The sequence below is a fragment of the Protopterus annectens genome, chromosome 6.part0, assembly GCF_019279795.1.
Source record: "Protopterus annectens isolate FY-2018-M chromosome 6.part0, PAN1.0, whole genome shotgun sequence".
Taxonomy (NCBI): Eukaryota; Metazoa; Chordata; order Ceratodontiformes; family Protopteridae; genus Protopterus; species Protopterus annectens.
Window position 1 is genome coordinate 98038568 of NC_056737.1, and position 26264 is coordinate 98064831.

Below are 26264 nucleotides of genomic sequence, written 5' to 3' on the forward strand. Positions count from 1 at the left end.
ACTGTATTCAGAATCATTACCAAAAGCAAGACTGAATGGGTTTGGAAACCTACCAGGTGCAGGTATTAGCTGGGATGAGTACATAAACAATATGAGTTATATATTGCATGCAGTCAATATACAACTTGTTCAGTTCTGGAGAAAAGTGCAGAGCTTATCTGTACTGGATCCACCGATATCTGTTTAACTATATTAAAAAATAAGTAGTGCAGTACAATGCCTGTTAAGCATGTTGCATTTTTTTTATTGTTTCTGTACTGATCATTGTTGATTTTTCAAGTTGATATCAACCCTCCCTGTGCACAGTCAGCCTAGACATTGTACTGGAGCTTGTCCACTTGTGAGATTAGTTTGTCCATTATTTAAATGTAAAGAAAATGATACAACAGATTAAATGATGGTAATGGGAGAGTGTCAGATTTATCTACAGATAACATGTTGTTCATTTGTGGGACAATGCCTTATTTAGAGCGTAAAAAGTACATGTTAAAGAAATGCAGAAAAATTGTTTAACTCTGGCAGCATTGAGATGAACACTCTGTGCTGACCACCAGGAAATGTAATTGGTGAACAACATTCCAGTGCAAGTGTTTTTACGTGACACAGGGTGTGCAGAGTACAGTGGATGAGTATGACACAAGTTTTTTCACAATGCGACACAGGATATACAGTGTAGTGTATGACAGGTTTTCTTACAATGTGACAGAGTGTGCACTGTGGTAGAAGGGTATAACACAGGTTTTCTAACAATGTGACACAGGATGTGTAGTGCAGTTGATGAGTATGACACAAGTTTTCTCACAATGTGATACAGGATATACAGTGTAGTGTATGGCACAAGTTTTCTTACAGTGTGGCACAGGGTGTGCAGTGGAAGGGTATGACACAAGTGTGTCTTCTTACAATGCAACAAAGGGTGTACAATGTACTGGACAAGTATGACACAAGTTTTCTTATAAGGTGACACAGTGAATACAGTGTAGTGTATGACACAAGTTTTCTCACAGTGTGACACAGGGTGTGCAGTACAGTGGATGAGTACAACATAAGTTTTCTTACAATTTGACACAGGTTGTGCAGTACAGTGTATGACACAAGTTTTCCTACAAAGTGACAGAGTGTGCTGTGTAGTTGAAGGGTATGGCACAAGTTTTCTTACAATGTGACACAGGATGTGCAGTGCAGTGGAAGGGTATGATTCAACACAGATTCTAAATATTTATCATTGGATAGGGACAGAAGTACATGTCAAGATTCAGTGTTATCCTGAAAACAGTGGAAATTACAGTGCCAGAATTGACATTCTCTGTTCATCAAGAGAGCATAAGGACAGTAGTGGGATATGGTACCATGCATTGTCATGGATTAAAGAAAAATTATACAATGAGCCCTTTCAGTTCAAACTCTCTTGAATGTACCAGTTTATTTTATGTGGGAAACAAGTTCCTACATACCTTTAATATAACTCACAAACTTCTAGGTTGCATAACTACAGCGTGGGTGTTTAATGTATACTTCAGCCTGTTTAGTTTAATGGATTTTGAAGAATCTTGGGTAACTGAAATGTGACAGAAGAAAAAAAAGTGAATACCTACTGCCATTGTAATCTGGCTAGAGGGTAATTGCACAGTTAGCTAATGGAGCTGGTAGAACTCAATCCACATACTATTGATTTCAGAAAGCATCACATTAGCAACAGGGCTTTAATCTTTAGCACTGTAACTGGTTCCTGCAGAAAATTGAGGGATTAATGATAACATCTAAACATCTATAGAAATTCACTCGGAGAAATTTAATTTCTAAGAGGTTGCCAAGGCAGGAGATATGCAAGGCAAAAAGAAAACAGAATTTAACTGAAATCACATAAAGTAAAATAAATCACATTAGAACAAGAAATTGAAATTGATCTCATTTGCCTCTTTACCTTCTGCCTTGCTGTTACAAAAAGTCAAATTTTCAACTCAAAAGAAAAACGTTTGTCTTTCAATTGTAGGCATGTCAGATTTATGAGTACTACATCAAGATTTTGAGAAATTTAACTTTCAGAGCACAAACTAAATTCTTCTATTGACCAAAATGATATTGCTGAAGGCAAATAAAGTATGACCAGTTGTTGTGTTCCAGCCAGATTTGTTTTATGTACATTATGCCAAATGAGTCCCAGCAAGCAGGAAACATTTACCATGTGTGTTTCCTATCCCAGTGGGAATACATGGCCCAGTACACCACTTGCGGAAATCGATGCAAAAGAATAAACAGTCAAAGCAATCTTATGCACCTCCACTCATTTTGCTTCAGTCCCCTTAATGACAAAAATATTAATAGTGAAATCTTTGCTGACTTACATAGACATTCATAGACTAGACTTGAATTATTTAACTATCAATTCTGCATTCATAGGAAGAAATGATCATTCTAGAAATGTCTCTGGGAAAATTCATTATTTCCTCTAAGCTACTGATTCAAATGGTGAACAACTTAAGTTGTATTACTGTTGCTGCTTAAAGCTAATTGTAACTGCAATTAATAGCTATATAGTAAGCCCTGTGTAGTAGAATTCCCAGCCCTGGAAGACCAATCTGTTTTTTTTTTAATATAATCTGATTTTAAAAAGTGTGTGAGGTGTGTGTGTGTGTGTGGGGGGATTAGACACAAACAAGCAAACCAACAAACAAGAACATTGGGTTTGAAGCAGCACTGATCTGGACTAGGGACAAACACTTTAACTAAAACAAGACAAAACTGTTGTAACTAACTTTTTATTAAAGAGACAGATTCTCATTAATATAAAAAGCATATTTTAGTATAACCAGTTGCATACAGTATGGAGCAACATACTTGTACAAAAGCATGAGAGATCCATAAACCTACAGTCTTTGTATGATGGGAACACACAAGTTAAAATGTAAATTCCTGAAACTGCTGTATTATTTCTGTTGGCCACTGCATATTTCTGTAAAATTTTACATTATATATAACCGTGTTTTCTTCATCTGATAGATACATTAAACACTTGCGTTGTGGTTATGCAACCTAAATTTGCGAGTTATATTAGTTCTGACAAGGGGGAAAGTGTTCATCTTTTGTTTTTACTTAATAAACCATAGGTTAAACAAGCAATACCAGACTGAAACCTGTTTTATTAATTTTACTCAGAACACAAGGTGATCTTTAACACTGATCTTACATTAGTATTTCTGACAACAGTCTACTTTACCTATTTGTATGCCAGTATAATTTCTCTAAAACTATACACACACACACACACACACACACACACACACACACACACACACACACACACACACACACACACACACACACACAAACGCATGACTGGCAATGGCAGCTTTTGATATTAAATATCAACAAAACATTGTCAATGTTGTCGCATCGACCATTGGAAAGGATATAACATCCACCGTTCGCGCTTGTCAATGTCACGTTTATGACAGTAATCCGTGTGTGTGTGTGTGTGTGTGTGTGTGTGTGTGTGTGTGTGTGTATATGTATATATATATATGTATATATATATATATATATATATATGTGGATATATATATATATTAATTTACACATCTGTGTACACACACACACACACACACACACACACACACACACACATATATATATATATATATATATATATACATATATATATATATATATATAAAATCATCATCATCTTCTTTCAGCTGTTTCCATTAGGGGTCGCCACAGCAGATCATTTGTTTCCATTTCTTCCGCTCCTCTGCATCTTGCTCTGTCACACCAACCACCTGCATGTCCTCTCTCACCACATCCATAAACCTTATCTTAGGCCTTCCTCTTTTCCTGTTACCTGGTAGCTTCATCCTTAGCATCTTTTTCCCAATGTACTCAGCATCCCTCCTCAGCATATGTCCAAACCAACGTAATCTTGCCTCTCTGTCTTTGTCTCCAAACCTTCCAACCTGGGCTGACCCTCTAATATACTTATTCCTAATCCTGTCCACCCTTGTCACACCCAGTGCAAATCTTAACATCTTTAACTCTGTCACATCCAGCTCTAACTCCTGCCTTTTTGTCAGTGTTACTGTCTCCAACCCATAAAACATAGCTGGTCTCACTACCTTCTTGTAGACCATCACTTTCATTCTTACTGGTACTCTTCTATCACAAATCACTCCTGACACTCTTCTCCACCCACTCCATCCTGCCTGTATTCTCTTCTTCACCTCTCTTCCACACTCACCATTACTCTGAACTATTGATCCCAAGTATTTAAACTCATCTACCTTCACCACCTCTACTCCTTGCATCTTCACCATTCCTCTATCCTCCCTCTCATTCACACACATATATTCTGTCTTAGTCCTGCTGACCGTCATTCCTCTTCTCTCTAGAGCATATCTCCATCTCTCCAGGGTCTCCTCCACCTGTTCCCTACTCTCACTACAAATCACAATGTCATCTGCAAACATCATAGTCCACGGGGACTCCTGTCTGATCTCGTCTGTCAACCTGTCCATCACCATTGCAAATAAGGAGGGGCTCAGAGCTAATCCTTGATGTAATCCCACCTCCACCTTAAACGCATCCGTCACTCCCACTGCAGACCTCACCGCTGTCGCACTACCCTCGTACATATCCTGCACCACTCTTACATACTTCTCTGACACTCCCAACTTCCTCATACAATACCACAACTTCTCTCTAGGCACCCTGTCATATGCTTTCTCTAAGTCTGCAAAAACACAGTGCAACTCCTTCTGACCTTCTCTGTACTTCTCCATCAACACTCTCAGTGCAAACATTGCATCTGTAGTGCTCTTTCCCAGCATGAAACCATACTGCTGATCACTAATTATCACATCCCTTCTTAACCTAGCTTCCACTACTCATTCCCATAACTTCATGCTGTGACTGATCAATTTAATCCCTCTGTAGTTAGTACAGCTCTGCACATCACCCTTATTCTTTAAAATCAGTACCAAAACACTTTTCTCCATTCCTCAGGCATCCTCTCACTTTCCAAAATTTCATTAAACAATCTGGTTCAAAACTCCACTGCCATTTCATCTAAACACCTCCATGCTTCACAGGTATGTCATCTGGACCAACAACCTTTCCATTCTTCATCCTCTTCATAGCTATCCTTACTTTCTCCTTGCTAATCCATTGCACTTCATGATTAACTATCCCCACATCACCCAACCTTCTCTCCTTCTCATTCTCTTCATTCATCAACCCCTCAAAGTACTCTTTCCATCTGATCAACACACTCTCCTCACTTGCAAGTATGTTTCCCTCATTATCCTTTATCACCTTTACCTGCTGCACATCTTTACTAGCTCGGTCCCTCGGTCTAGCCAATCGGTACAGGTCCTTTTCTCCCTCATTAGTGTCCAACCTTTCATACAACTCTTCATATGCCTTATCCTTAGCCTTCGCCAACTCTCTCTTTGCCATGCACCTCATCTCCTTATACTCCTGTCTACTTTCTTCATCTCTCTGACAGTCCCGCTTCTTCTTTGCCAACCTCTTTCTCTGTATACTGTCCTGTACTTCCTCATTCCACCACCATGTCTCCTTGTCATCCTTCCTCTGTCCAGATGTCATACCAAGCACCTTTCTGGCCGTCTCCCTTAATAGCTCTGCTGTAGTTACCCAGCTATTTGGTAACTCTTCACTGCCACCCAGTGCCTGTCTTAACTTTTCCCTGAACTACACTTCAAAATTACCCTTTTTCAATTTCTACCATTTGATCCTTGGTGCTGCCCTCACACTCCTCCTCCTCCTCCTCCTCTTGATCACCAACGTCATCTTACAAACCACCATCCTATGCTGCTTAACTACACTTTTCTCAGTCACCACTTTAGAGTCTACAATCTCCTTCAAACTGGCCCTCCTACATAAGATATAATTCACCTGTGTGCATCTTCCTCCACTCTTGTATGTCACCTTATGCTCCTCCCTCTTGTTAAAATACGTATTCACCACAACCATGTCCATCCTTTTCGCAAAATCCACTACCATCTGACCTTCTGCATTCCTTTGTTTAACACCATACCTACCCCATCACTTCCTCATCCCCTCTGTTCCCTTCACTAACATGCCCATTGAAATCTGCTCCAATCACCACTCTCTCACCCTTGGGTACAGTCATCACCACTAAATCCAATTCACTCCAAAATTTTTCTTTCTCGTCCATCATACACCCAACTTGTGGAGTATATGCACTAACAACATTCATCATTACACCATCAATTTTCAGCTTCATAAACATCACTCTATCCGACACTCTTTTCACCTCCAAAACACTCTTAGCATACTGTTCCTTCAGGATAACTCCTACACCATTTCTCCTCCCATCCACACCACGATAGAACAATTTGAACCCACCTCCGATACACCTATCCTTACTCCCCTTCCATCTGGTCTCTTGCACACACAATATATGTGGGGCGAGCTAAGAAACAGCATAGCTGTTTTATTTAGAAATGTCTCAATTTAAATGAAAAGTTTGTTTGGCTAGCTTGCTCTGAATATTGCTGATCTCTGTCTGCCTTTTACATTTAATTTAAGCTCTTCATTTAAGGTTTGGTCACTTCTATTTTGTTACTCGACCTAGTATTACATTTGTTTTGTTTTAAGTTTTCTGTTCTTTTGGAGTTTTAAGAGTTCCTAGCTATGGTCTGTTGAAAAAGGTTACAAAAGAATTGCTTTGCAAACTGTGAATAACAACAGTTAATTAGTGGTGAGAGCTGAGACACAGGATTGTTCTTTTATTTAAAAATATCTCCATTTTGCTGAATAGTTTGTTTGGGCCTGCTTGTTGGCCTACTTGTTCTGAATATTGTTGCTTTCTGGCTGCATTTTATTTTGAATTGAAGTTCCTCACTTAAGGTTTGATTGCTTCTATTCTGTATGTTATTTTAGCATTACATTTGTTTTGTTTTAAGTTTTCTTTTCTGTTAGAGTTTTAAGAGCTCTTGGCTGGGTCGGATTAAAATGTTACCAAAAAATTCCTTTGCAAACTGTGATTAAAGATAATTAATTAGTAGGGGGCCTGGGAAACAGCATTGGTCTTTTATTTAGACATATATCTATCTACCTGAAGTGTTTGTTTGGCCTGCTTGCTCTGAATATTTCTGATCTGTGTCTGCATTTTATTTTGAATTGAAGCTCTTTATTTAAGGTTTCATCAGTTTTATTTTGTGTCTTATTCTAGTACTACATTTGTTTTGTTCTAGGTTTTCTGTTCTGCTGGAGTTTAGAGAGTTCTTGGCTAGGGTCAGATAAAAATATTTACCAAAAAAAAAATAATTTTCAAATTGTAAGTACAACTTGTTAATTAGTGGGAGGAGCTGAGAAACAGCATTGCTGTTTTACTTAGAAATACCTCTATTTTGCTGATGTGTTTGGCCTGCTTGTTGGCTTCCTTCCTCTAAATATTGGTGATCTCTGCCTGCATTTTATTTTGAATTAAAGCTCTTCATTTATGGGTTGATTACTTCTATTTTGTGCCTGATTCTAGTATTACATTTTTATTTTAACTTAGATACCTATCTTCTTATGAGTATAATCTTGTGTCTTCTTGATTGATAATAAAGTTAATGTGACTATACAGCGGACTAATGTCCTGTGCATATTTTGAATGACTATCCACAGCCATCTTACATTAGGACTTCTGGTGAGACTTTACAGAATAAGACTGTCCTTGTACATAGTTTGTATGAACATCCATTGCTTACACACTAGCATTTTTGTGTGACATTTGTGTGTGTGACTTTTTAATTAATAGTATCTTTAGACATATTTTATTAGGAATATCCAAAACTGTATGCACTAGGATTTTACGTATTCAAATGCTAAATCCTATAAAATATAATGTTTGCCTAAGCTTTGTAATGTACTAATGTCTTTGTAAATACCATTGTCTTTGTAAACATTTTGATGTATGTGGAGCTTTTCTCCCCAGGCCTCCATTGAAAATAGACATATATCCAGCTGGACTAGCCCGGTCAACAAATGTAAAATAAAATAAACTTTCCTGTTCTGTTAGAGTTTTAAAAAGTTCTTAGCTAGGGTCAGTTAATAAATTCACCAAAGAATTCCTTTGCACACAGTGAATAACACCAGTTAATTACCGGGGGAGCTGAGAAACAGCATTGCTTTTTTATTTAGAAATATCCCTATTTAGCTGAAGTGTGTGTTTGGCCTGCTTGTTGGCCTGCTTGCTCTGAATACTGTTGATCCCTGTCTGCATTGTATTTTGAATTGAAGCTCTTATTGAAGGTTTGATCATTTCTATATTGTATCTTATTCTACTATTATATTTGTTTTGTTTTAGGTTTTCTGTTCTTTTGGAGTTTTAAGAGTTCTTGGTTAGGGTCAATTAAAAACAATTACCAAAGAATTTCTTTGCAAACTGTGAATAACACCAGTTAAGTAGTGGAAGAGCTGTGAAAAAGAATTTGCTGTTTTATTTAGAAATATCTCTATTTTCCTGAACTTTTTGTTTGGCCTGCTTGTTGGCCTGCTTGCTCTGAATATTAAGAACCACTCCATAAACATATGAGGTGCTTCCCGACTAGTAAAAAAAAGAGATGAAGTCACCACAACATCCACTACTCGAAAACCAGATTTAATAGAACATATTCACAGTTAAAAACAGGACTTAGCACTTTCACCCATAAAAAATTAATAAAGGCATAATCAGTTAACATTTTCAAACATCCTATCCCTTGTATAACATTAAATCACATGACTAACCCAATTAGAAAACAATTAAGGACTGCAGCTTCCTTGAAGGACCGTTCTCTGTTAACCAGACAGCTCACCGGAAAAAAAGAAAAGGTAATTAATCTAACCGTAATATTTTACAACATTTAAAAATAGCATAACACGTTAAAAAATTCACATTCATACAATATTCAAACTGTAATAAATATACAACAGATGATCAATATATAGAATTAAAATATATACAGTGAAATAACTTAATTTTAAATAAGCAACAATCTTAATTTAAGTGCATTAGCTATCGAACAATTTTCATTAATGCCAGGAGAAACTGTGGCAGTCAATCTAACTTGCCATATAGTCTCTTTAATGTCCAGCAATATTTTAATGTCACCCCCCCCATCATTATAGTTCACTCTATCTATAACAAAAAGAAAAACTTTTTAAAATCAGTGCTTACCAAACTATGACAAAAAAGGGCATTAGTTGTTTTTTTTTACTCTTAATGTCTCAAGTGTTCAGCCATTCTTTCCCTTAATTTACGAGGTGTCTTGCCTATATAAAATGCTGAACAACTGGCACATAGGGTGATGTAAACCACCATCTTTGTATTACAGCTACATCGCCCAGGGCACTGTATTGTCCTTTTATAACTCTCAACTGTCTCATATGGGCCCTCATTTATAAATCTACAATATTTACACATTTTAAGTTACTGCCTGTTTGTCCTTATGTCTTTCAAATATTTCCTTCAGTTTGCTGCCTCTACTATACACCATCTAGGGTCTTTCACCCAGGTCACTTTTCAATTCACTGGCTAAAGTCAAATCCCAATAATTATTTTAACTGTTCTTAATGAAGCAGCCTCATGGTTAAATGGCAGGAGCAGAACTGTATTCTGAAACACTGGCTGAGCAGCACATAATACTGCCCCTTTATTTATTTTTAATTTATTTACATTTGTTGACCGGTAGGTCCATTTTCAGCGGATGCCCGGGGAGAAAAGCTCCACAGTTAAAATAAACAGACAGTAGTTACATTGAATTACATAAGGATTAACAATTTGATTAACATAACAATTAATTACAAACATATTTACAGATGAACATAGTACATCAGTAGACAACTAGAATCTTTATCTGTGAAGTACATAACAGACATTAACAAATGTTACAATAAGAAGTTCCTGCTGTATAAGTACTAGGCTTATGAGCATCTGAGCTTGCTATAATCAAGGTAGTTAGTGGGGTGGAAAGAAAGGTAGTGGTTGGATTGGGTGGGTGGTATTAGAGTGGGAGTTGCAAGGGCATAGCCAGCACGTTTTTAGGTGCGCTTTTAGTAAAGTTTTGAAGTGGGTGCATGATGGTACCAAGGTAATTGTGGGTGGGAGTGAGTTCCATAATTTGGCTATGGTGCAATAGAATAGTGCTACACCAGCAGAGTTATTGGCTTTAGTGATCTGCAAGTGATTTTTGTTGCTGGATCTTAGTGGTCTGCTGGTGCGATAGGGTTGGAGTAGATTCTAGAGGGATGGGACATTTAGTGGATGGTTTACTAGTTTGTGGGTGAGTGAGAGTTGAAACCACTGAAGGAGATGAGGGCGTTCAAGCCAGCCCTGTTCAGCAAGTGAGAGACAGTGGTGACTACGGTAGGATGCCCCTGTGGCGAATTTGACAATTTTGTTGTAGCAGGTCTCTAGCTTGTTTAGATCGCATTGTCTAAGGTTGGTATATATTGGAGAGGCATAAAGTAGGGTGGAGATAAGGTGGGAATTTGCTATTGAAATCTTTGCTGCATTGGTGAGAAGTTGCTTATTTCTGTATAACGATCCTTGTTTTTGTGGACTTTTTTATGGTCATGGATATGTGAATGTCAAATTTTAGTTTATCTATTTCCACTCCTAGCAATTTGGTTTGTTCAGTTGTGTATATAGTGGTGTTGTCTTTTGCTGTGATGTTAAAATGAGAGTTGTCTTGAGTATGTTTGGTGGGTTGGAAGATGAGTAGTTTAGTTTTGTTTGGGTTAAGTATTAATTGGGCATCGGATAACCAAGTTTCAACAGAGGAAAAGGCTTCCTGTGTGACATTTTGCAGTTTGGGTAGGGACTGGGCTGAGCAGATGATGGTTGAGTCATCTGCGCATTGTATGAGTGTGTCATGTTTGGTGGCTGAGGCTAGATTACTGGTGAAAACAGAGAAGAGTAGGGGAACAAGGATGGATCCTTGGGGAACCCCTATGGAGACAGGTAGTTGGGGAGATATGTCATTCTGCCATACAATGGATTGTTGGCGGTCAGACAGGTAACTGAAACCAGTTGATGACTGATTGAAAGAAGGATAGGTTATTGAGGACAGAGATGAGTTGTTTGTGTGGGACCATGTCAAATGCTTTAGATAGGTCTAGGAAAGTAGCAGAGGAGAGATAGCCATTGTTTTTATGCTGAAGGATAGTGTTAGTAAAGGAGTGTAAGGCAGTGGTGGTGCTATGGTTTGGTCGGAAACCATGCTGAGTATTGGAAAGGAGGTTGTTAGTAAGGAGGTAGTCTGAGACCTGAGAGTGTATGCATCTCTCTAGTATTTTGGAGAGAGAATAGCTATGGGGTGGTAATTGGTTAGTTCTGTGGAGGGGCCGCCTTTGTGGAGGGGAATTATATGTGATACTTTCCACAGTGTGGGAACGTAACTTTCTGACAGAGATCGGTTAATCAAGATGGATACAGGGTAGGTCAGAGCATCAGCTGCGATTTGCAGGTATTCCACTTGGGAGATTGTCTGCTGCTAATTTGGTGGACTTAAGTTTAGTTAAGAGTTTTTTTATGTTGGAGGTAGGCACAGGAGAAAAAGAGAAGGCAATGGGGAGATTACTAGTTGAAAGGTGTGGGTTGGAGGGGAGGTGGGTTGTGTTGTTTAACTAGTGATAGTATGGTTTGTGTGAAGTGTGTGTTGAATGAGGTAGCAATATTTTCAGAGGAGTGAGGGATGTTAGGAGGAGGGGTACTGACTTTACCTGGGTGGAGGATGGAGTTTATGGAGGACCAGAATTGTTTGGGGCTGTGTTGAGAAGAGTCTAGGGCAGACTGGTAGTACTGGAATTTGTCCTGTTTTATTAGCTTTTTGACTCTATTGCTTAGTTCTAGGAATTTCTGTCTAGTTGAGGGGGTTTTGGTTTTGCGCCAGTGCTCCCAGGCTTTATCCCTGTTTTTCATTTCTGACTTAGTGGTTTTCTGTAGCCATGGGGAGGCTTGTGCTTTGGTTCTAGAAAGAGACCCTGTTAGTAGTTCTTATGAGGGGGCTGTAAACAATCAGGTAACAGAGTAAACTTATAAATGAACATATGATAATGACAATGGGTGGATTGTAGTTTTAAAAATGGTGCCTGCCACAGGTAATATTTATTAACTTTGGGATTGGCTTAAGGTAATAAACAGGGAAGGGGGAGGGGAGAACAAGGGTGTGAGCAGGCAGTTCTTTGTACTGCTGCTAATGATCCAAAGCAAAGACAAGTTTGTGTTTAACAAACAATCAGAATTGACCAAGGACTGCTCTGAAACTGTAAGTCATTCCTTAACCATTTCTCAGGTGGAAAAACAGGATAACCTTGTATCAGTAGGCTTCTGTGGTCTCAGTTTAAATTAACAAACACAGTACTGATCAGTTATGGATACTATTTGCGGGAGGGAATAGGGGGTAGGTTGGGGAGGGAAGCGAGCAGAGACCCTGTTAGCAGCTCTTATGAGGGGGCTGGAAACAATCAGGTAAAAGAGTAAACTGATAAATAAACATATGATAGTGACAAAGGGTGGATTGTAGTTTTAAAAATGGTGCCTGCCACAGGTAATATTTATTAACTTTGGAATTGGCTTAAGGTAATAAACAGGGAAGGGGGAGAACAAGGGTGTGAGCAGGCGGTTCTTTTGTACTGCTGCTAATGAGCCAAAGCAAAGACAAGTTTGTGTTTAAGAAACAATCAGAATTGACCAAGGACTGCTCTGAAACTGTAAGTCATTTCTTAACCATTTCTCAGGTGGAAAAACAGGATAACATTTTATCAGTAGACTTCTGTGGTCTCAGTTTAAATTAACAAACAGACAGTATTGATCAGTTATGGATACTATTTGCTAACAGAAGGGAATAAAAGAGAAAGTGGAAGATGACTGAGTGTGTGTGTGTGGGGGCTGCTTACAAACCAAAACAGAGTGCTCTCCAGGGGAAAATGAATATTGGCTCAAACAGGTAGACACATACTTAAAGTTAACTTTAGCTGTTTGCAGACAGTTCAGACCTGGACTGCGCTTTTCTTATAAGAATGATAAAGGTGGTACTGCAGTTGAATACTTAAGAGTGGTGTTAGGTTGGAGAGACACTGAGCTCCTCATGGGGCCTGTAGCAGAGTGGATTGAAGTTTTTCCAACAAAGTATTGCAGTGTACCTACAGGAGCATTTTTTCCTTACTTCATTCCTAATTTGTTTCAAAAGCCTCATTGGGTATTCCCGATCCTTAAAAAAATCAACTAAGTTAAACATCTCTGTCTCAAACCTTTGGTCATCACTCACTAATCTAGAAAGGTGAACCGATTGCCCTTTTATTACACCTTCATTTGGTGTGGGGGGTGACAACTATCAAAATGTAATAACGTATTTGAAAAAGTTATCTTCCTAAAAATATTAGAACTTAAAGCTTTGGTCTGTGGGTGGTTTGTAAAGTAAAATGTCCAAAAATTCTATTTTTTAGGCATCAAACCAATGGGTAAATTTTAAAAAAGTAATAGTATTGTTTAGATAATAAACAAAATATCCAATCCCATCTACAGGACCACACCACAAGATAAGAATATCATCCAAAAACCTTACCCAAAGAATAATGTCATTCTTAAATGGGTACTCAGAAACAAACTTCCTTTCCCATTCAGCTAGGACTAACTTGGCATAAATGGGGGCATATTTTGCCCGTGTAGCCACCCCTGATATCTGCTTAAAGCATTCACCTTCACAAAAACAGAACGTTATTATTCAAAATTATTTCCATCATTTCTATTATTAGGTTCCTTTTAACATTGTTTAAACCATTATTGTTGGAAAGACTTCACTAAAGAAATCAAGTCCCACTTCATGAGTAATGACCATGTATAAGTTGACCACATCACTTTTAATAAAGATGTAATCTTCTTCTTTAGGTACTTCTCTCAATAATTCCAAACAATGCCAAGAGTCTCTCAAAATATGTACATAACTACCAAGAGCTTTTTTACAATAAACATCAATATAAACTGCCAAAGGTTCAGTTTTGGAATTCCTAGCTGACACTTTGGATCTAAATTGAGGATTGTTTACATCTTTGTGGATATTGGAAATTCTAAAAATTGTTGGAATTACTGGAGCTTGTACGGTTAAGTAATCCAACTCACTCTGATCAATCACATCCTGACATAAGGAATCCGATAACCACCAATCTATTTTGGCATAAACCCTGTTAATTTCGTTGATAGACACCCCATTGTAAACACAATCATCATTTAAAATATCAAACTTTTAGTAACATAATCACATTGTGACATCACCACCACCTCAACACCTTTATTGTGTTTCATAACCCTATAGTCTTTAGATGCAGACCACATTTTCAAACATAATCTTTCATCAGCAGTTAAATTATCATGAAAAACAGTAGGTGTACCCAGAACTTTCCTTATCTCTACCTCACAAGATTTCTCAAATGCACTAATGATAGAATTCTGGAGGGGGGGGGCATAAAATTACTTTTTCTTTTAAGGCTCAAATTGTCATCTATAATTAAATTATTTTTATCTGTAAAAACAAACACAAATTTAGCTGTCTTGTATACAATTTCAAGTTAATCAAATCCTTAGCAATGTCAAGCTTAAAATTAGGTACGAAAGAAAACCTTTTTTCAATAAACTAAAATGCCCATCAGTAAGATTCATTTCAGTATAACTGTAAATGGAAAAAAACATCTTGACATAAATGTTTTACAATCACTGGTTCTATACAGTCAACAGTCCTTGAAATGTCAGTTAACATCTGTTCACCTGTCAATTCATTACATAAAAATTCTTTCTCCTAGCATTGGGAGATATATTCCATTGTTGTTTGCGATTCAAATAGTTGTCCTGCCACTTATTCCTGTTCATTAGGCATTCTGAATACATCAGCAGGGTTTGTTGATCTAAAAAAAATAACCACTCTTATTTTTATTATTGCTTCTACATAATGATTTATCTTGGTTAACATTATATGTGGAACCATTTGGCCCCAAACTCATAGCAGCCCATCATAATTTTTTTGCGCTGAATATTGCCGCTCTCTGGCTGAATTTTATATTGAATTGAAGCTCTTAATTTAAGGTTTGATAACTTCTAATTTGTATCTCAACCTAGTATTACATTAGTTTTGTTTTAAGTTTTCTGTTCTGTTAGAGTTTTAAGAGTTCTTGGCTATGGTCTGTTAAAAAAGTTACCAAAGAATTCCTCTGCAAACTGTAAATAACACCAGTTAATTAGTGGGCAGAGCTGAGACATAGCACTGTTTTTTTTTATTTAGAAATATCTCCATTTTGCTGAAGAGTTTGTTTGGCCTTGGGTTTTACCTTGACTGCTCTGTAACTAACGGTAACCTCACTTTATTGTTACAACAAATGAGTCAACAACTTGTGGAAAATACTAACTTAATTAGAACCTATGCAAAGCCTAATAGTAGCAATATAGGGTCAAATACCAGTTTTGAGTTACTTGTTATGCAACCCACTCTACAGACTCATACAATAGGTTCACGAGAACAACAGAGAGAATCCATTGGTTTAAATAGGCTTTAACTGGTGGTGCTGTGGTAGCATTGTCGCCTCACAGTAAGACGCTGTCCGGTTCGATTCTCAGCTAGAGCGTCTTCTGCATGGAGACTTGCATGAATGGGCATACCTTCATTGAAGGTTGTGCATCAGGGCTGGTAACTTGGCACGTAAAAATCAACTACCAATCATTAGCGGGCCGGAGTTCCGCTGTGACGACCCCTAACCGGGAAAAGCCGAAAGACACAACAACAACAACTGGAACCAAAATATCTACAGTTTTGGAGAAAATAATGAAGCTGGACCCAAGCAAGGTAATCAAACTATGCATCTAGAAGATACTAAATTGGCTGGTAATTTGAAGAACTTTGACAATATTTTGCTAAAATACAAAAAAACTACAGTTAGAAAACACCTATTTGCAGTGTAATATTGAGCTTAAATTAGTACCTAAGGGACTAAGACTTTGGTATTATCCAGTGGTACTGATTTTGGGCCTGAATTTTATAAAGAACTCCACAATATATTTGACAAAGCTGGATTTGAGATAATGGGTCTATTGATCAAAAATAATGAGACCCAACTATTTCAAATAAATAAAACCCTGAAAACCCTAAATGATAAAATTCGAAGTGATCTGTTATTTGACCACTATAAAATGAACTATGACAATATATTATTAAAAGTGGAAAGAACTCGCAATGAAATTTATTTTTTGAACAAACGACAAAGGGACTCTAAAGATACGCCCAGGACCATGCCTGTCCTGTTAAAACATGCAACCATGACAACTGAACAACAACAAAACAGATGCAGAGTTTGGACAGGTACAATAAATAAAGAACTGGAAAATAAAAATAAATATAAAAGTACCGAGCCTACATGGGTAAAATTAATCACTCTTTAATAAAAAAACACACAAAGGGTAAGCACTTTCATGATGAACACATCGTTTCTTCAGACAAAGTAAAATAAATCCATTAACACTTAAATAGAAAAAGTAGTAAATCACATGATCTAATGAATAAATAGCACATTACATCACTTTAAAAACAGGTATAACAAGATAAAAAACATATATAAAAGATTATAAATTATTATCTAGTTTTAGTGTTTCAAGGCAAGTCCTTTCAAAAAAGGTTTTAATGAAAAAACACCATTTAAACCTGGACTCCTTTCTGCATTAAGTAGTAAAATCCATTTCTGCTCAGCTGTTTCTGTATGATTCATCTGGTCCCCACCCCTCAGGTTTATATCTAAACCCTGTAAGACAAAAAAACTTAAAAAGATGTCCAGGATCATGATGTAGAACATGTGTAGCTAAAGCATTATTTTCCTTTTTATTTTTAATATCCCTTTGATGTTCAAGAATTCTGTCTTTAAGGAACCTGTTCGTTTTGCCTACGTAGAAAGCATGACAGGTTTGACAAAACGTAAAGTAAACAACATTAGCAGTTTTGCTTCTGTAACAGACAGCAACTTACGAGATATACTAGACATTGATCTAGGGCCTGATACATCCCTTCTGTCACAGAATAATGCTATTCCTACAACTGTTTTGCAAGAAACAACTAATAATTTGCAACTACCAGGAGCTTGTACAATGAATAACAGCATTAATGTGACATTACCATCTACTTTGCAGCATAATTTCGATGTTAATGAGGATACTGCAAATGCTTTTTTATTGAACAAACCAATGACAACATTCTCGCTACCAAATCTGCTCCCAAAAAGAAACAGGTCAAGGAGCACAGGGAGGAAAGGCAGATTGCAACGGCAATCAAGCATGGACAGGATACAACAAATGGTCAAGAAATGACGCTTCTAAACACAGATTTAGTAGTTAACATTTCTTCCTTTTCATTGACATTAGCACGAGTTTCACCCTTAGATAAAAGCTTGTCATTTATACCTGCTAAATGAGCGGATCAAGCTGAAATGCTTAAAGATTTGAAATTATTAGGTAGAAGTTTGACTTTAAAAACATTATTTACTGGCAATAATATGAGTACAGTTGATATTTTTAAAAAACAAGCACTTTTGTATCTCTGCCTCATCCTACTATTCAAGCATTTATTGATATTTGTAAAAGTGAGTTTAGAACTTTGTTTGAACAAGGTACAAGAGCTACATTCTGCAATATGCCTCATGATGATTATTTAGCACTGAATGAACTTAAAAATATGCATTAATTGGAGGTCAGACCAGCTGACAAAGGAGGGGGCATTGTTCTTGACAGAGATATGTATTTCAATCAAATGAGATTACTTCTATATGATGAGAATGTCTACCAGTGTATTTCTAAGATAGTTGTGAATGGCATAATGGAAAAAGTTTCTTTTTTAGTTTTTGATCTTCTCATGACTAATCTTACTGATGAAAGCCTTTTTAAATTTTTTAATGTTGATCATCCACTCATTCTGATGATATATGGTTTACCTAAAATTCACAAAAATAAGGTAAGCCCGCCTATGCGACCTATTGTGTCTGGGACAGGGTGGTGTACAGAGCCACTTTCGATTTATCTAGGGAAAACTTTACACCCCTTATTGAATGAATGTACTAGTGTCTTGAGAGACAAGTCTTTTTTAGAGAAGTTACATAATAGATTATAAGTGTAGATACAGATTATATTTTTGTTACACTTGACATCAAATCTTTACAGTCATAACTAATGACTGGGGAATTGGTATTATTAGGGAACTCTTAACAGAAAGATATCATTTTACAAATGACAAGGTTATACTATTGTGCTCATTGTTGGAAATTGTCTTGGAAAACAATGCCTGTATATTTGAACATTAATTTTTTTTCTCCAGAAAGTTGGCGTAGCTATGGGCACTACTTGTGCGAATAGCTACTCCAACTTAGCCTTAGCACAATGGGAGAAAACGTACATTTTAACAGACACAAATATGTATTTCAAACATCATCTGGTATGCTCGTTTTGTAGATGATATGTTTATGTTATGGCAGGGTAATGTAGATGAGCTTAAGGGGTTTGTAGAATGTATGCATGGTACAACCAATTTCTTAAGATTTACATACAAGTATTCGTCTCAAGAAATAGATTTTTTGGATGTACAAGTAAAGAAAGCTGATTTAGAACACCTTTCCATTAAGATTTATAAGACACCTACATGAGAAAAATGCTCTCTTACATAAAAAGAGCATGAACCCTAGGCATATAGCTCGCAATACGTTCAAGGGACAAAGCTATAGGATCTTGAGATTACACAATGATGATTGTGATGCACATGCTGCTCTTGACACTCTAAAATATGAATTTTTGCAGAGAGGCTACCAAGAATTAGAAATAGATGCATCTATAACGAAGCCTGGACACAGACATGATAGATGCAGACCTTACCTTAGACATACACCAAATACTGGTAGTACTGATAAACAACAGGACTCTATAGAAGATACTTTTAGAGTCTCACTGCAATATTCCAGTTACATAAATACATTTTGTAATATTATCAAGAATAATTGGAAAATGCTAAATGGTATACCAGAACTTAACAATAAAATTGGTGATATGCCCTCTTTCTCTATCAGGAATAATAAATCTTTAAAACAACACTTGTGTTATAGATCACACACACATACAGCAAGTAGTACATCCACTAGAAAGGGTACTTTCCCTCGCAGGGGCTGTTCAGCATGTAAATACATTTTCACTGGTCAGTCCTATACACACCCTGACTTGGGTTTTGTTATAAAACTAGATCAGTATGCTGATTGCAAAACTGCTGATGTTGTTTACTTTATGTTTTGTCAAACCTGTCATGCTTTTTACATAGGCAAAACGAACAGGTTCCTTAAAGACAGAATTCTTGAACATCACACACAGCACACACATCTGTGTCTCACAGCATCTACAGATACTAGTCTCCACGCTGATCTGCTCAGCCTCTACCCCTATAGATATCCTTAGTTTAACCCAGAAAACCTTTAATACAGTGGAAAAATGGATCTCTAATAAACAGATGATATTAAACCCTAATAAAACAAAGCTATTGCTCTTCTCCCCTACTCGCAAATCCTCTCAACCTTCGTTTACTATAACATCTAACAATGGGACCATAATCTCACCAGATATGTATACCAAACTCCTGGGTGTTATAATAGACAACAACCTCAAATATGATATGCATGTAAACCAAACTATTAAAACTGTTAATAAAAACTTGGCTCCCTATACAAAAACAAACCTTTTCTCACCCCTCTAGCTAGGACTGCCATTGCCCGTACCCATCTGCTTTCAACTCTACTCTATGTCTCCCCAATACTCATTAACTTGAACAAAACTGATCTCAGCAAACTCTCTAGCTGCTGTAATCAAATTGTCAGGTTTGCCACAGGAACTCTCTACAGGACACACTATTGTCAAAACCTACACCTCTTAGGTTGGATAGAACTCTCCAGGCTAATTCAATTTAATCAACTTACTGTAGCATTCAAGGTTATTAACCATCCAGAAAAAAACACCCTCCCTTAAAAACATTATCCATCCCTGCAAAAACATTAGGCCTCTTCGTTCCACTACAAAACCTTTGGTTCAATCTGTTAAAGTTAACAACCTATCTGGAGAATCTTTGTTTGCAAATTCAGTAGGCAAAACTTGGAATTCGCTCCCATCTGACCTCCCTTAATCAGTTCAAAAAATCTAACCCAGTATTTAAAAACTGACTGGTTATGTCCTTGCTGTAACCCTGACTAAAGCCTCATCTACTTCCATATCCCTGCAATTTCTTATTCATAGCAACTAACCTCTTACACTAAAAGGTTTGAAAAGAGAAACTGTAATATATTTGCAGATACTGTGTATACAAGCTGCAGCTATAGGTTTGATAAGAGAAACTGTAACATATTTGTATATATTTCTGTATATAAACTGTATTCTTCATAAGCTTGAAATGTGAGACTGTAACTTGTATGTTAATACAATATGTTTGTGCATATACTGTAACTCGCTTGTCTTTGTTTGTAAGTTTGAAGCTTTTCTCCCCGGGCCTCTGCTGGAAATGGACATATATCCAGTCGGACTATCCTGGTCAACAAATGTAAAATAAATAAATAAATAAGTCTAAGGCCCAGTCACAAACCCAATATACTAGTCATAAGAGACTCTATCATGAGACACCAAGATGTGCTGCTCACCAGGCTAGCCAAGGAGAAAGTCACAGTAAGCTGCTTTTTAGGTGCTAGAATCCATCATATCATGCATGCATTCAAGTCACTGAATAACAGGTAGTGTTATGACTCTGTCATGGTCCATGTTTTTGTGAATGACTAAAAACATACCTCTATGGACTATATGAAGAGAAGCATGATTGAATTCGCTGAATATGTGTCCCAGGCAGGTATATCCCTAGTCTTAAGCAGAAAATGATTGACTTTAACAATTGGCTTAGTTTCTGGTGTTATTCCAAGGGGATCCAGTACCTGACAGCCCAGGAGGATATGATTGACAATCCACAATGCTTTGTCAGAGATGGCCTTGATCTGTCTCCCCTGGGCTTCAAGCTTCTGCCAAAGACTCTTGCCTCCCCCATAGTGCCTTTTTTAGGCAAAGTCATGAGCACAAAATTACCAACATGAATAATTCTTCTAAATGAAATGTAAAGGTCATGCTGCTAAATGATGGGAGTCGTGGCATGAAACTGCACTCATTGCAAGCATTATCCTGAAGGATGCTGACATTTGTGCAGTCACTGAAACCTGGTTCAAAGCTGTGGAGAGCACCCCAACTTTACCAGGTTCCTCATCCTACCATACTTTCAGACCCCAAATGGAGGGCTACAAAGCCAAAGGAGGTGGAGTTTCAATATTATCAAAGACATACACACCTCCAGGCTGGTCAAACAGTATGATGCACAGGAGACTCTCCAAGTGCAGTTAACTGTTGGCAAAACACCTGTTCAAATCATAGCTAGCTATAGACCGCCAACCATGACTCAACGCCCACTCCACCTATCTGGACTGACTTGACTCCATCAAGATTCAACCCTCTATCCTGATCCTGGGTGACTTTAACTACCCAACAATAGAGTGTGAGTCCTATTCTAGCACAAACATTAATGCCCAGAGATTTCTCAACTTTTTCAATGCCAATGCACTGGATCAGCTGGTTAACACCCCCACGAGAGATAAAAATATCCTGAACCTAGTATTTACCAACATGAGCAAGTAGCACCCCTAAAGTGTCATCCTCCTTGGTAAGATCTGATCATAAAGCAATCTCACTCAGTCAGCATTTCCCCTGAATCCCCCCCCCCCTTGTCATGGTCAAACAAAAAACTTTTCCAAAGCTGACTACACTCTCCTGAGCGCTAGTATAAGCAGCTTCAAAGTCACTGTCTCTACAGTTGGAAATATCACTAATGTCCAAGCCTACACCAAAAAACAATATGAGCACCTTCATAGCTGTATGGACTCAGCAATACCGGACCAAATCATCTTCCTCAAGGAAGAGTAAACCTGTCTGGTGGACAGCAGCAGTAAACAAACTCTATAATAAAAAGAAAAAAAATTGCTGTCCAGGACCAAGAAGGAGCAGGTGCCAAGTTGGAAGCAATCTCTCCTTTGTCTGAACAAGCAAATAAGGTCACCAATATCTGCTCTGAACTGGTGGTCAAGAACACCACATACACAAAAGCCATAGATATAGCCAACTTGCTGGAAGACAGGTTCAGTAAAAACTTCACCCTCCTGTCCTCCCATCAGAAAATCCCCAGCACGTGCCCCCCTCCCCTCATCACCAGGGAGCAGGTCTTCAATGTTCTTTCAAAGGCAAAAAACACAATCTGCATGGGACCTGACAACATCCCTGGCTGTATCCTACATGAACTCAGGCATGAGCTCAAAGCTCCAATAGGCTCCCTATTCAGCCAAAGCCTAAGCACCGGCTTTGTCCAAGCTGAATGGAGGACAACCACTGTCATCCCTCTACACGAAGGTGGAGCATCCACTGACAGCAGGCAACTATAGGCCCATCAGCCTAACTAGCCTGATCTGCAAGGCCATGGAACACATTATCATGGACCTTATAAACAAGGACATTGGCAACCTCCAAATGCTTGACCCCAAACAGTTTGTTTTTTTTCAAAGGGAGAGCATGTTTGTTAAACTTGGTGGACTTCTTACAAACAGTCACCAAAGCCATGGATGAGGGGAAGACTGTGCACACCACTTACCTTGACCTAGCCAAGGCCTTTGATACTATTCCCCACTCAGGCATAATAGATAAACTCTCCCAGCTAGGCATCAACCCATGTTACCAGATGGGTAGCTAACTGGCTCACTGATAGAACCCATCATCTTCTTTTGGCTGTTCCCATTAGGGGTCACCAGAGCGGATCATCCGTTTCCATTTCTTCCTGTCCTCTGCATCTTGCTCTGTCACACCAACCATCTGCATGTCCTCTCTCACCACATCCATAAACCTTATCTTAGGCCTTCCTCTTTTCCTCTTACCTGATAGCTTCATCATTCCCAATATACTCAGCATCCCTCCTCAGCATATGTCCAAACCAACGTAATCTTGCCTCTCTGGCTTTCTCTCCAAACCTTCCAACCTGGGCTGACCCTCTAATATACTTATTCCTAATCCTGTCCACCCTTGTCACACCCAGTGCAAATCTTAACATCTTTAACTCTGCCACATCCAGCTCTAACTCCTACCTTTTAGTCAATACCACTGTCTCCAACACATATAACATAGCTGGTCTCACTACCCTGTTGTACACCTTCCCTTTCACTCTTACTGGTACTCATCTGTCAGAAATCACTCCTGACACTCTTCTCCACCCACTCCACCTTGCCTGTACTCTCTCTTCCACACTCACCATTACTCTGAACTATTGATCCCAAGTATTTAAACTCATCCACCTTCACCAGCTCTACTCCTTGCATCCTCACCATTCCCCTATCCTCCCTCTCATTCACACACATATATTCTGTCTTAGTCCTGCTGACCTTCATTCCTCTTCTCTCTAGAGCAAATCTCCATCTCTCCAGGGTCTCCTCCACCTGTTCCCTACTCTCACTACAGATCACAATGTCATCTGCAAACATCATAGTCCACGGGACTCCTGTCTGATCTCATCTGTCAACCTGTCCGTCACCATTACAAATATGAAAGGGCTCAGAGCTGATCGTTGATGTAATCTCACCTCCACCTTAAATACATTTGTCACTCCCACCGCAGACCTCACCGCTGTCACACTACCCTCGTACATAATATCCTGTACCACTCTTACATACTTCTCTGACACTCCCAACTTCCTCATACAATACCACAACTCCTCTCTAGGCACCCTGTCATATGCTTTCTCTAAGTCTACAAAAACACAGTGCAACTCCTTCTGACCTTCTCTGTACTTCTCCATCAACACTCACTGATAGCACCCACTCAGTCAAAATAGGGGAAGCCACCTCTAGTAGTAGACCCATAACAAGCTGTGTACCCCAATGATCGGTCTTGGAGCCTCTACTGTTTGAGATATACTTTTCTGAGGTGAAAGTCAAAACCAGTGGTCTGTGGCTGACCAAGTTTGCAGATGACTGCAAGCTGGGAACTGTTTTAAATTCCCCTAGTGATGTGAACATCCTCCAGGAGGGCCTTAACCAAACTAATGACTGGTGCCAATAGAATGGCTTCAAACGTAATGCCAAGCAATGCATCATTATCCCCTTTGGGAAAAATGGTGTCCCCATGAATTATCACATTAATAACAATGTGCTAAACATGCACTCAGTCGTGAGAGACTTGGGCACCCAGGTTGATAGCAACCTGACTTTTGACCATCACTTTGTCTCCATTGTACAGAATGCTTTCTACATGGCCCACCTCATAAGTAAGGGTATTTTATCCAGGAAAAAGGAGGTCATAACATCCCTGTACTCCTCCCTTATCAGACTCATTATTGAGTAGAGTGCTCCCTATTCCATGTACCTTGCTAAGCACATGCAGCAGCTGGAGAGACCACAGAGGTTCCTGCCAGGAAAATCCAGAGTCTCACATATACAGATAGATGAAAAGCCCTGTCCTTCTACTCAGTCTCATACAGACTGCTCAGAGGTGGCCTGTGTCTGGCATACAAGGCCATCTCAGACCCAGCCTTGATGGAGTTGCTGCATATCTGTAAGTCAAACTCCACTCACCCAACCCACATGACATTAACAGAACATGTTGGTGAGATAGATTTGTGTCCCAAAAACTCCACCATCTGTGGAATAGACTCCCACTCCATGTCAAGCACAGTACCTCACTAGCCCTCTTTAAGAAGAACTTGGATAACTGGATTGGAAACAGAAAATACTCCCCTGGGATCCTACCTGTGTCCCTGCTGGACAGGGGAAACAGGTGCTGACTTTGTGGTGGAAACATGGGCGAAATTCTTGGCTAAGCTTATAAGAGTCTCCGGGCCAATATATATATATATATATATATATATATATATATATATATATATATATATAGATAGATATATATATATATATATATATATATATCTATATCTATATATATCTATATATATCTATATATTCTATATATATCTATATAGAAGTTCTGAAGAAGTCTAGATATTGTTAGATGAAAGCGCTTAACAAAGTTTAATAAAGATAAAATATATTCAAATTCAAATTCAACACTGATTCAAAGCATCTTGATTCCATCGACAGGGAAATTATTCTTCCATCTAAGACAGAAGAATGTTATGACCACTATTGGAAGGTAATCATCCACTTGTGCCCTCAGTTTGAATTAGTATTAAAACCGCAAATGGTGCTTAGCAACTTTAAAAAAGGCACTGTTAATTGTATTGTACATAATTTACCTGAAAGTGTGCCTAAAGAATGTTGGTTTCATCTTTGGCAGCTGATATGGAGGCAAATTCAAAAGTTAAATTTAGCTTCCTGTTTTGGTAATTATACTCAGTTCATGTTACTTTATAAGCAAATACCGTTTTTAGCTTTTCTGTCACCGGATTCCATACTGTCTACATTGGAAGAAATAGAGTGTAATATGCCTGATTGTGGTAGACCTTTATGTGAGTTTTTTAAACATAGTTATGTTATTGGCAAGCCTAGATGGTATGGAATTAGAAATGCTATATATGAAAGACTTCCACCATTATTTGAGATTGCATTCTGGAATCAGTAGGATACATGCATGCATGGTTATCCTCAAGTCAAAATTCAGTGGAAGGTTGGCATCATAGATTGAGAAGTATGTTGGGTAGGAAACAATTGTTTACTATGGATGGTCTCCATGCTATTCAACTTGAACAGAATGACTTAAAGGATCTGAAAAGTAGATTACTATGCTGTGTCCTCTCCTCACCAAAATGACATATATTACAAGATAAGGAGTCTATATTTGGATGTCTGCTAATACGTCATGATGAGTTTGAATCATGAGGATTTGTTCAACTTGTAGCAATGCACTGCTCATTCTAACATACTTTATATTTGGATGTCTGCTAATACGTCATGATGAGTTTGAATCATGAGGATTTGTTCAACTTGTAGCAATGCACTGCTCATTCTAACATACTTTATGTTAGGATAGACATCTACAGGTTTTGGACAAAAGGGATGCATGTTTTGTTATTACACATGTGCATATTTTGACATCACTGTTATGTTTTTGGAATCACTCACTTTACGTTCCTATACCACATAGTCATTTATTCTTCACTGAAGGAATTACGGTATGTGAT

The 26264-nt window shown here is 38.1% G+C and overlaps 1 protein-coding gene across 1 annotated transcript in view; it reads right to left on the reverse strand.

Moving 5' to 3' along the window:
* ESRRB (estrogen related receptor beta) overlaps positions 1-26264 on the reverse strand; it is a 144036-nt gene that overhangs the window by 792 nt on the left and 116980 nt on the right. The gene's annotated exons all lie outside the window — the stretch shown is intronic.